The sequence below is a fragment of the Mustela erminea genome, chromosome X (assembly GCF_009829155.1).
Source record: "Mustela erminea isolate mMusErm1 chromosome X, mMusErm1.Pri, whole genome shotgun sequence".
NCBI lineage: Eukaryota > Metazoa > Chordata > Mammalia > Carnivora > Mustelidae > Mustela > Mustela erminea.
The window spans coordinates 104,294,449-104,307,879 of NC_045635.1; the positions used below are offsets into that span (position 1 = coordinate 104,294,449).

Sequence of the window (13,431 nt, forward strand, 5' to 3'; positions counted from 1 at the left end):
GAGAGGAGGAAGCAGGCTCCCCGCTGAGCAGAGAGCCCGATGTGGGGCTCTATCCCAGGACCCTGGGATCATGACCTGAGCTGAAGACAGAGGCTTAACCCACTGAGCCATCCAGGCGCCCCTAAACCTCACTTTTAAGGTTCAATATTTATTTTTGTGTTTTTTGTTTCCTCTTTGTTTTGTAAATTTATTTTTCTTTTTAAAAAGATTTTATTAAGTGAGTTGTAGGAGATCAGAGGGGGAGATGAACCATGAGAGACTGTGAACTCTGAGAATCAAACTGAGGATTTTGGAGGGGAAGGGGGTTGAGGGGCTGGGAGAGCCTGGTGGTGGGTATTATGGAGGGCATGTATTGCACGGAGCGCTGGGTGTGGTACATAAACAATGAATCTTGGAACACTGAAAAAATAAAATCAAAAAAAATAAAATAAATGTTATAAAAGGAAGATTTTATTTATTTTTTTGTCAGAGAGATCATAATTGGGGGAGCAGCAGGTAGAGGGGGAAGCAGACACCCCATGAGCAGGAACCCATATGTGGGGCTCGATTCCAGGACCCTGGGATCATGACCTGAGCTGAAGGCAGACGCTTAACCGACTGGCCACCCAGATATGCTGTAAATGGATTTTTCTGCAATGAAAGTCATACAGACTTGCTGTAGAAAATCTGGGAAATAGAGAAGATATAAAGGAAAAAAAAATCACCTAATACCCACCTCCCTCAAGGAGACATAATCACTTTTAGCACTATTGTGCATGGTTTTCCAGTCTTTTTTTTTTTCCTTTCTTACATAGTGGGTAAATACAATTTTGTATCCTCTTTTAACACTTGATAGCATAACATAAACATTTTCCTTTTATCATAAAATATTTGCAAACATCATCTTTAATGGCCATAAAATATTACATTGTCTCGGTATACCATAAATCACTTAGCAATTCCCTTGTTGAACATTTAGGTTCCTTCATTTTTTTCCACTATTACAAATAATTTATGGTGAAAATCTTTGCAAATAAAGCTTTTTCTGTGCTTTGCATTATTTCTTTAGGACAAATTCTCAGAAGTAGAATTATTGGGTCAAATGGATATGAGCATTTTTGAGGCTTTTCCTTCAAACTGCCAAATATAGACCAACAAACATTTCATCATGTCCTTATATTCATGCATTTACTCAACCACTACTTATTAAATACCTACCATGTACCAGGCACTGTGCTAGGTGATACGAATACAGTAGTGAAGAAAACAGACATAAAAATCCATGCCCTCATAGAGCTAATATGCTAGTAGATTTGACAAATTATAAATAAACAAAAGTACAGTGGGATACCAGATAGTAACGAAAAATATGAGGAAAAATAGAAGCATATAAAGGCATAGAAAATGAAGAATCATGACAGGACTCATTACATAAGATGGCCAAAGAAGGTCTCTATGAAAAAAATATTTGATCAAAGAGCTGAATGAAGCAGGAAAGTAAGCTTATAGAAATCTTGGAGAAAATTCATTTCAGGTAGTAGAAATGGCAAGTGCAAAGGCCCTGAGAAATAAAAAAGCATGGCATGTTGGGAAAGTGTAACTAGAATGTTATGACCAAGTTTTGGTAGGGAAAATAGTAAGATGTGAGGCCCAATAGAGACCAAATCATGTAGGGTCTTGTAGACCATGGCAAAGATGTTTAAATTATTTTTTAAATTTTATTTTAAGTGTGAGAAGAAGGCAGCTATTGGATGGAAAAGAGAGGGAAAATCAGAAGGTCTTATTTATGTTTTAAAAGGATCACCTTGGGTGCACCTGGGTGGCTCAGTGGGTTAAGGATCTGCCTTGGGCTCAGGTCATGATCCCAGCACCTTGTGATGGAGCCCTCTATGAAGTTACCAGGCTCTGAGCTCCCTGCTCAGCAGGGAGTCTACTTCTCCCTCCCCTCCCCGCCATCACCCCCATGCTCGCTCTCACACTCTCAAATAAATAAATAAAATCTTTTAAAACAATAAATAAAAGGGTCACCCTGGCTGCTATGTGAAAAACTATGGAGGGGCAAAAATGTATATAGGGTACAATTAGGAGGCTATTTCAGTATCCTAGGTGAGAGATGATGGTGGTTTGGTCTAAGGTGTTAGTGATGAAGGAAGATAAAATGATTCAGACGATATAATCTGAAGGTATAGTCAACAACATTTGTTAATTGATTGGATGTCAGGTGTGAAAAAAGATGAATCAAGGACTCTAAGGTGTAGTACTTGAGCAAGCACACTTTGCATTACCTTACAAAACTAACAACAACAAAAAAACCCACCTTTGTATTTGTTTCTAATTTGCATTTATTTTTATTATTGAAGTTTGAGCTTTTTTCACATTTATTGGCCGTTTTTATTTCCTTGTGTGAATAATCTTTTCATGGTTTGTCTAGATGGCATTTATAAAATCCTTTCTTCCCTTAGCTTCGATTTCACTATTTTCTGGTTTGCCTCTTACCTCTCTGACCTTAATGTGACTTCCCTGAAGTCTTCTCTTATTTCATCAACCTCTTAAATTGAGTGTTTCTTAAGATTTGACCCTTGCTTCTCTTCTTACTCTATAAACCCTCCCTAGGTTTATAGAACTCCCCTTCCTATTCCTATGATTTCGACTACTACACTGACCAATGACACACAAGTATCTACCTCCAGACTTCATCTTCAGATCTGTAATTTCCTTCTGTTACAAACCATCTCCAACTGGATGTCTAGATGGTGTCTTACATTAAATAAATACAAACCTGACCTCATTAACCTCACCAAAACTTTTTCTTCTATGTTCCCAAATTGCTTAATGGCATTACCTAATTTTCCAAGTCAAAGTCGCTAAGTCACTCCTCCCTCTCTCTCACCCTCTAAATGTTTTCATTTCCCAAATGCCACTAAAGCTACCTTATAAGAGGCTCTCGAATTCTCCACTGCCCATCTATACTGTCACTGTCTTGGTTCTTATCCTTATAACTGCTCACAGTTGCAACAGAGTCTCTCAATCTCTCAATGCTACTACTCTTAATCCACTTCAAACCATTCTTCCTACAATCTTTCTAAAAACCAAAGCTGGTGACCTCTCCCCACTTTAAAACCTTTCATCTAATTCCAGAGACTCTGCTACAACATACTACATTGCATGAGTTTGGATAAATGGCAGGAAAACTACCATTCTCCAATATAACTCTCCGTACAGGAAAATCTTAATACATTCATTCACTCCACAAATATATACTAAGCATCTTCTGTGTGTCAGGCACATAGATATAAAATAAGACATTAACCCTGACCTCCATTTCCCCATCTGGATAGGAAAAAAAATGAAACTCTACTCCCATAGAAATGTGGTTCGCCATATTCTCTTGACTAAGCCAATTCAAATGACACATCCTTTACAAAACTATATCTACCTTTGAGCTTCCAAAACATTCTAATTATTCCTCTTCTAGAGCATCGGTTACAAGATAACAATATATGCATAGAGGTTTGTCTCCTCCATTAGAATCTAAGTTTTTAAAGTGTCCTTCTATCACTGGGTAAACAGAGGCTTTTTAAAAAGTTTTGGTGAATGAAGAAATGAAAAGACAAAGTTTTTTCTTCATGAAGATTGTTTTATGATGTATAATCTAACCCATGTAATACTGAAATCTTCAGGAAAAGAAGAAGGCAGTCCATAAGACCTAGAGAGTCTTCCGTAGAAAAGACTTGAGACTTCAATACACATTGCCCTAGAAGTCTCTGTAATGTTGATTCTTTTTCTGCCTTTTCAACAACAAAGAAGTCCCAAGTATTTTGCTAAATATCTGGGACCAGTGTTCTCTCATTACATCTATTCCTCTTTTACACATTTCTTAAACATGTTTTATTCCATGTTTTACAGAAATATATTGCTGAAATTTTCTCTATTCAGTGTTGAAATGCCCTTAAAATATTTCCGTTGCACTGAATTCTCATTGTTTACATTAAAATTACCTCACTTTCTCAAGTTGTCCAATGTTTCATCAAGGCAGTATCTCAAATATGGGAAAAGAACAAAACAATGAAAAAAATGTAGCACCCTTGTGTTAACACTTCAGAGGTTTGAAACCAAAAATAAATGGTGTCACACCTAAGTGTTGACATTTTATTACACTAAACATGAAAGATAAATCACAAACGCACCAACAACGTATGGATATGTGCACAGAGTACATCTGTAATAAAGAATAACAACCAAGGAAATTAGTGTATTATTTTAGCTTCTACCCAGGATCATTGAAAAAATGTACGAGCCAAAAACAATACAAAGAATAATATTTCACATTACATTTAGAATTCTCTAGGATACACATAAAGAAATGGTCAGATTTAGAAAAAGAATAAAAAGATTAATTGCTGCAAAAACTTAGTGTCTCAGAGCTTCCTTTTTCATAAACCTATGCACTACCTCAATTCTTAGAAAGAAAGAAAGAAAGAAAGAAAGAAAGAAAGAAAAGAGAAAGAGAAGGAGGAGAAAATGAGAGTGACTTTATTGTTATTTCAAGGCACTTAGATTTCTCAAATCTAAGCTATAGGTATCAATTGGCCAATCAACTGCATAGCCTTTTCCCTTAGAAGTCACTAGATCTCATTAGTGAAATTAATACTGTATTTCCAAAAGGAGTTTCTTATTTGACTTGCATAGCAATGATGTCAATGTTTTCCTACATTGTTTAAAGTTCTAAACATAAAAACAGCCACAATCACAAAGATATATTCATTTCAAGCATAGAGTAAGAAAATAAGTGATGTACGTATTTGTGAATGATGCTTGTGAAATCCATGTCAAAAATGTACATATACTTATTAATAAATATTCCTTTGGCAAAAAATCCCATCCCCTCACATATAAATACAAACATATTTTGGGGCTAGTTAATAGAGCAAGAGATCACACATCAATATCACTCAAATGCTTGCAATTAAGAAGAGCAGCTTTAAAAAAAGAAAATCATTAATGCTAAAGGGAGGTAATGCAAAGAGTATAAATTCAAAACGTTGATCAGAAACATTATGTTGATAGGAACTGAGTTAGCTAGGAACACTGCAGATTTAGAAGGCTTCCAGTCACCCTGTGGTTGTAGTGTATTTATGCACCTCTATATTTAAACACAGGTGGTAATTAGCAAGATTGAGACACCTTTAATAAGGCATCATCATAGGTGCAAAGGATGTGTAGCATAAGATGAGTTCATTATCAATAACTTCCCTGAATTAATCATCTCTTAGGGCATTTAATTTTAAATGTACCTGAAAAAACCTGGATCATTGAGATAGGCCATCTGCAGTATCTTTTTCTAATTTCTCTGAACAACTGAAGAGTTTTCTTAAAATGCCTATATACAGCTGGGACACAGAGATTATAATACCTAATAAGCCAATTGACCATCTATTCTGGCATCTTCTGTTTGACAGGTGTCTAAACCAGACAGAGGCATGAGAAGTAATATAACCACTTAGAATCCACCAATTAGGCAAAACCATGCAACTGGGAAATTTTCTTCTTGACCTTAGCTAATGATCAGATTTTCCCCGAAGTACGCAATGTGCTTTTATTTTGGCTGCTTTAAAAATTCTCATTCAAACAGACAGCTAAAAACATTAAGCTGCAATTCCAAACATTAAAATGAAAATGGATTTCCTTTGATATAACCATATAGGGATTCTACTGCAAGTTTTATATATACAACTACATCAGCATCCCAAATATTCACAAAACCTTACATTTAAATAGGAAAACAACTGAAAAGTAAATATACAGTAATTTCAAAAGGGAAACTGAGGTGTTAACAGCAGAACATTACTTGGATGAATAACTAAATTTCATTGATCAGATATTTAGAACCATTTAGATGACTGACTGCTATTGTACATCCAAATGCCAAGCATCTGCTGAAAGGCCAGAAGAAATGGACATGATACAGAAGAAGAACACAGAGAATACTAGGAAATCTACATATTCAATGATGATGATTGCATTTTTCATGTTTTACTCAGATATTTTCATATCACACTAAAATGGCTTACGTAACAAAAATAAACCACTGAACAAAATATATGCAATTCAATATCCCACAAATGAGTACCAATATCATCAATATTCCCTAAAATATAAAAATGTAAATACTATTTTTCTTATTTTTTTCTATTTTTAAATCACTACCTTATTCTATCATTAATAATTCTGCCTAGGATATTTATATTTTGAAATTCTGGTCACTTATTCTAGTGACGTATAAATATAGATTTTCCTTCTTTTCTCACCACGAAAATTCTTTTGGGGAATCGCTCTTTCTTAGCCATAATATAGAAATTTTTTTATAGCCATAAATTCACAGGAAAAAATATTAGTTTATCAGGACCCATAACTGATAATATTGCAAAAGGCTTAACATGGATTGCAATTCAGCTCATATTAGAGTTTGTGATTCCAAAATTCAATTTTGTAAGTCATAATCAGCCACAAAAATGTTACAACAGAATATGAGAAACATTAAAAGGCAATTTCCTCATTGTTGACTACTTATCAAGTGACAACTTAGTCAATTAAAATTAGAACAATCAGTATGCTTTACGGTGACGGGTAAAATGAGTGTTTTACAGATTTCAAATAAATGTTTTCAAATCCATTTGGTCTCTGTAATAAAAAAAAACAAGTGGGGCATAGATATTTTAATAAAATAGTTTTTATATTTGGAAAGGAAAAATAACCAGTCCTACTGGAATATTCAAGCATCATTTATATTTAACTTTACTATGATCACTAACTAGGTTTCTTCAAAGTCTACAAAATCATTATTTGAAAGACCATATTTTTTCAATATAATAGCTATTATGAAACTATTTTGCAGCTGTAAATGTCCTCATAGAATTAAAATGCTCTGCAGCACACATAAATACCAACAGGAATGCACAAATCAAGACTCTATTTCTGTGATTATTTTGAAAGAACTGCTTGAGTAGGGGACAAAGAGGGTAAGCGTTAAGATCTTCAGGAAAATGACAAAGATGGCACTGATTTTTGTTCTGCGTAATCATTTATTGCTCGCAAATTCAATTCCCCCAGCCTTTTACGGTTACTTTCAGGGACCAACAGGCTGGCATGAAATTAAATTAACAAGCAGGTTCCCATCCTGAATTAGTGACTCCCAGCTGTCTGTCCCGTCTAGTTTCCATGGCAGTGGAAGAATCGGTGGAAAATGAGGTGCAGAAAATTTTAAGAAGCTAACATATCAAACTCTTTAAGTTGATTTCTTTAAACTGATGAATCAGTAGTGGGGGCGTTGGGGGGAGATAGAATTGAAGCTAAAGTTTTTAATTTCCTGGCTTGTTGAAAAGGCCAGTGTGTTTCTGTTTTGTAATTGCTAAGGGATACAAGCAACATCTTACACATTTCATAGAAGGCTGTATATTTAGGATGGCATACAAGTCATTATGTATTTTATAGTAATCCGAGAGTGTATAAGGTACTCTACATTATTTTAAAGTATTTAATTTTATTTTTGCTTTCTGTTTTGGGCATGGATATTAAGATTCATCATCCTGTTAAGTGACTCCAAACATCCAGAGACTAAGTAAAAAATTCTCTCAACCAACCAGATGTTTGTTTGCATCACCCCAAACAGCTAGATGGTTGACGGAACTTTTCACTCACATATTTGAGACAGCGCCATAGAAACCTGTCATAAGCACCCAGAAAAAAAAAATACTAATCTTGGCACATACCTACAAAAACACAGGAATGAGGGCTCAGAGTAAGACCTTCACTGGGGGTGATCTACCAATATAAAAAGAGAGTATTTAACACATTTTCCTATTTCCATTTTCCACTTAACTTCTCCACTCATACAGTTAGAGTAGGGTGGGAACGGAAAACCCAATATTTCAGAATCATTACATCACATTGAAAACATCATCCAAGAGGTAGTGGTTAGTTGGCATATACGCATGTTTCACCATATGCTATTGTTTACCTAAAGTGGAGGCTTGGACAGGAAGTAAAAGTCGGATTTTTTTAAAAATTGTAAATTATCCAAGATTATACTTCCAGGTCTAGAAATGAGTCCTAAAGTTACATAAGAATTTAACAGGCTTTATTTATCAAACTCTAAATTATTATTTTTTAAATATTAGGGATCCAGCATCAACTGTAAAAATATTTACTATCTCCAATTAAAACTAGTTTGTTTTGATTGTACACAAAAATGTTAGCAGTCCAAGTGATATAAATATTATTATACAATAATTTTCAGTTTATGCTATCAAATTCCAATTTCCTCAGCCTTACTTTTCATGGGTTCCAAATGTAAGCAGTCTTTTTGGTCTTGCTAAATTGTACCTCCATGCATCTAGCAATCTACAAAATCCTTATACATTATATAATTGTCATAACAGAGTACCACATACTGAAGAGACACCTATGGTTGGACTATCAAGGTTATTGGAATAATCAAAAGCTGTGTGAACCCTTTTCTAGCATTCATCTGGTCAAACTAAGCACAGTTCTAGCTGGTGATATTTATTTGATATTTACTTTCCTCAGTTCTAAAACAAATTAATGGAAAACAGAAAGAAATAGAAATAATATATTAAGCCAGGATAACAGAAAGAAAGAGAAATAACGTATTAATCCAGGATTCAGAATGTTTTACCTTTCATGGGAAAGAAAAATAATACTAATCTACCTTCAATACAGTGATTTAACCTAATACACAGAGCCTGCAGATGATTTAAAGCACTTATTGTATATGGAAACAGTTCTGAAATTTGTTTCTTCTTAATTTTTTATAATCAGCACCTACATTCCCAGCTATGGATATATACTGTTGATCAGAATTGCTAAATACTCCTTTTTACAATATTCATCATTTAATTTACCTGTAGTTGTGCTAGTAATCCAGCTCAAACCTTTATTCCAAATGGTAAATGAAGGGAAGCTTCTTTTCTTTTTAAGTGTGCATGGATTACTACTTTTGAGGGTAAACTGACAGGAATTTTTTAAAAATATAGAATTTTAATAAAATTATTATACATGTTTTATGTATGATGCATGGCATTCTTCAGAGATAGCGTGTGTGTGTGAGAGAGAGAGAGAGCAAGAAAGAGAAAGAGCAAGGGGAAGAAAAAATAGGTGAGTACTATAAAAGATTTATTTTTATTAAAAAAATGATGAGTATGTTAAGCACTGGTCTTCTATTGACCTCAGGTCAGTCAGTAAGTGGGTAAATAAATAAATAAATAGTTTAGGAAACCTTAGGGGATTTATTAGTCATAATCTATACTAAGCACTTAGTAACTAAAAACTGAAACTGATGAACATTTGGGAAAAGCAAGCTTCAAGCAAAAATTACATGGATTCTAACGGCTATCTCTAACAGAATAGAAAAAAATTTGTTATGTTAATTAGTACTGAACCTTCTTACCACTTATAAGTTTTTAAGATTGACATGGAAAATGTTCAGAAGCAATGTGCCAAAAGAATATTTTGCAGTTTGATCATTTAAAGTATTATTGTACAGAATAAACTTATACTGAGCTGTTCTGCTTCAGCGAGAGTCTTTGTATTAAAGGCTTCAGAAAGGTACAATGACTATAAAGGAAACTATGATTATGTCAGTGTTATTTACACATACGATAGCTGAATTGAAACAATGAGACTTCTAGGGTATTTGTACTCGGACAGACGTTGAATTAGGCCTTTGAATGAGACCGTAATTACATATAATCTGATTTTACTTTTTAACACTCCTAAATGTTTGAATATTTGGAGTCTTGCTTAATCACCCTTACAGCACAATGATTCTACAAAGCCTTCTTTCCTTCAGCCTCATTACATATTATGTTCATAACTGGGACCTAGAACTAATGGCAAATACTAATTCATGTATTAAAAATATTCATTTTTCTACTGTGTCTGGCATTGTTCTGGGGACTAGACTCTGTTAGTTTTATTATGCAAATGTCAAAATCTCTTTGTAGAGTTGTGTTCCAGAAACACCTGTTTATCAAAAATATTCTGGGGGACAATCTGAGCACTTTCAACTAACATTTAAAGCATGGATTCATTTTGGAAATTACCTGAACCTCTCTTCAAATGTATCTTGTGACTTTTATTATCATTAAAATGTTCCAACATTAGTTGAATATATTTGAAAGCTTTGAACTACCTTCAAAAACAAACCAACTCTGCAATAGTAAATAAGTTAATACATCACCCCGAAAAGTCTTATAAACTTCGACCAAAATGGCAAAACTAAGATTCTGCTTTTCCAGTTATTTACTTTAAGAGGCATACTATGTCTTATAAAAATTCATTTCCCCCACATTGCAGATGTGAAAAGCAAAGAGGGGGTGTTTAGCAAATAAGCAAATACTGGGTAATCATGGAGCATAATGTAAAGCTGTGGCTCTACTTTTAATAATAATAATAATAAAATGCCTTTCCTTCTTAGACTGTACTCTTTCTTGGCAGCACTTAAGTACCCTATGCTCCAAATTGAAAGTCTTTGGACTAAGAAGATAAACCAGGATATTTTAGCCAAAAGATAATAATAGAGCAGACATCTGCAATGTCTTCCCCGAACAGGTTAAGAATAGGGGCTGATTCTCACAGTATAGTGTACCTGGTTTGTTAGTTGTAATCATAGAACAACAATCTAAAATTCAAGGAAGCTGTCTGTGACCCTTACCACAAACGCGATCAACTAAATGTTAATCAAACAGTACCTATCAGAGTCCACTGGGGTATTTCATTTCCTTTTGGTTTCTAAAACCGAATGGCTACTAATTGCCCTTCCATAGCACCAGTAACTTCTTTTCGTATTTCTTTGGGCCACCCGAAACACACCTCGGGATCAACATTCCAGGGCGAAAAAAACCCGGGAAAGTTGAGGCGACTCCTGACCAGCTGCTTCATATTGAAAATGTGGAGTTTTTCTATACCTATTAGCATATCGCCAATAGCAGTGATGCAGATCTGCTAACCCGAAGCTGCCGACAGTAAGCGGGAGCTGCAAACCAGCCCTCGCCCCCGCCCCTACTCTCCTGGTGGCGAAATAGATGTCGAGACAACATCTACTAGTGGAGGGAGATCGTCTGTCTCTGCAATTGTAAACAACTGGCTGCACTGGGTTTGCTGAAATGTTTAAATACACTCCTGACTGCAAACACATCCACTCACTAAGTCGCGCTAACAGTCTCCCTTCACCACCTCTAGGAAAAGCATCCTAAAACTGAATTGTCAATCTGCCGGTTGTGGAGTGGAAGGAAGTGAGGTTACATTTCTCCAGGCATGCCTAGAGGGTACTTGGCGCTCCGCAGTTGTACGGGCCGCTACTAGATTCCGGGATGTAATGCAAAAAACCCACACACAAACCCGCGCAGCTGAGCGCGTGGTTAAAGCCAAAACCGACGGCTCCCCGAACACCGACTACTGCGTAATGACTGTCTCTTTTGACAAAGATTGAGGTATAGGGAGGACGCACCGGGTGGGGCCCCAAACGGTGTAGGTTAGAAGGGGGTTCTAGAGTTCCCCCTGCCCCGAATCTGGGCTCCCCGCGTTAAGGTTCAAAGAGAAATTCAGAAGCAAACAGGTACTAAAGTGCGTCCTAGCCCCTAGGCATCTTCTCTCGGAGAGGGCACCAGCAGGACCCAAGTGGTCCAGCCCCGAGCGAACGCTCCAGGTGGGAGGGATGCCGGAGGAGAGGCGCCCTTGTCTCTTCTCGGACCGAGCCCCCCCTTTCCCAGCGTCCAGGTCCACTTGTTAGAGCGCCCCGGCTCTGCGCAAGAGCCAAGGCGAGGGCCCCCCTTTTACAACCAAAGGAGTTGGTTGGCAAAAGTGTCGCCTGTAAAGCCCAGCAAGCCCCCGAAAGCAGCGCCCCCAGGGCCCATTGGAAGCTTGAACTGCGAACAAGGCCGACCTCCCACCTCTCCCGGGTGGTCCAGAGCCCCGGGCCAGGCGGAGACCCAGAGAAGAAGGAGCTAAGGTTCTGCTACCTCGGGCAGGACTCCCAGCGCGGACACAGCCCACGGCTCACAACCCGGTGCAGCCATCCTTCGCCTGCAGCCTCGGGGCGAAGTTCGCCCGAGTCCTTGGGGTGGGAGGTGGGGGGTGGGGGCCTCGAGCCAGAGGGAAGGAGATGAGGGCGGGGAGAAACGCACCTACCTAGTCCAGGCGCAAGTTTCGGTGGCGTCCCCAGGTGCGGTCCTCCGCCCCCTCGCCAGGTGCTCAGCCCCGCCGGGCGCAGCCGGTGCCTGGGACTTCAGGCGTCTCAGCCGGTTCCTGCGGGAAACGACTGTAAATCCACATTACTGTTCGAGCTGCCGCTTGGGCCCCCGCATCGCTCTCCTCTGGCTGGCGGCGGCGGTGCTCCAAGCCGGCGGCCGCCGGGGGCAGGGACCGAACCTGGCTACTGCCGCGCCAGCGGACGATCCCTGCCAAGAGGGTGCTTGCGCCCGGGGTCGTGTGTGTGTGTGTGTGTGTGTGTGTGTGTGTGTGTGTGAGAGAGAGAGAGAGAGAGAGAGAGAGTATACGCGTGTGTGTGTCCGTGAAAGAGACAGTGTGCGTGTGTGTGCGAGCAGAAGGGGTGAGCTCAGCCCCCGGGGCACTCGGAGGTGAACTCCGGGCTAAGCCGGAGCCCGCCGCGCTCCCGGGTGCGGGGCGTCTGCACGGCTGATGGCTGTGCTGATGTTGCCGTGGCCACCGCCGCCGCGCTCTAAGGCTGGTAGCGGTGGTGCAAAAAATGTTTCTCCGCTACTCGAGACCAAAAAACCTGCCCTGTCTACTGAGCATGCCCGGTTTGACAGCTCTACAGCCGAGGATTTTTTTTTCCCTTTTCCCCAAGACTCCAGGTTTTAGCCGCAGCTGAGATGAGGGAAGGAGGAGGAGCTGGAGGAGGAGGAGGACGGAGGGAGCAGGTAACCGGCAGAGGAAAGGAAGTGGAGATGAGAAAGATCAGGGTGTCAGAGGATGGAGAGAAGGAAGGAGAAAGCTGGAGATGGGAACACAGGAAAGAAATATGGATCAACTAAATTCAGATTTTGTACCACAATAAGTTCCTGACCAGGGGACTCTCATGACTAGATTTTTTTTTTTTTTTAACCCTCGAGGGTTAGGTGAGGTAGGGGTTTCTGAGGAGCGTTTGTCACCCCCAAGATAAGCCTGGGACAGTGTTTCACAGTCATGACATACACAAATGCGCGTGCACACCACACACACACACACACACACACACACACACACACACACACAAAGGAGCGTGATCTCCGCGGCGCTGTGTAAAGCCTCAGGACTGATAGAAAGAATGTGAAGTCTTTTGCCAGTATAACTTTGGAGGGGGGGAGAAGAAGAAAGAAGAGAAAAGAAAAAAGAAAAAAAGCGAGCAAGCGAGAGAAATTGTTTGGGTTCCTC

General features: G+C 38.7%; 1 protein-coding gene across 6 annotated transcripts in view; it reads right to left on the minus strand.

The window, feature by feature from the left end:
* Positions 1 to 12,509, minus strand: part of TENM1 (teneurin transmembrane protein 1) — a 794,330-nt gene extending 781,821 nt beyond the window's left edge. For 5 of the 6 annotated variants that reach the window (XM_032329990.1, XM_032329993.1, XM_032329991.1 and 2 more), the window contains exon 1: positions 12,187 to 12,509. The gene's annotated coding sequence lies outside the window, so the exon portion shown is untranslated. Of the gene's footprint in view, positions 1 to 12,182 lie in introns of all 6 variants that reach the window. The other variant, XM_032329989.1, reaches the window with a different exon arrangement.
* Positions 12,510 to 13,431: the final 922 nt, after the last annotated feature.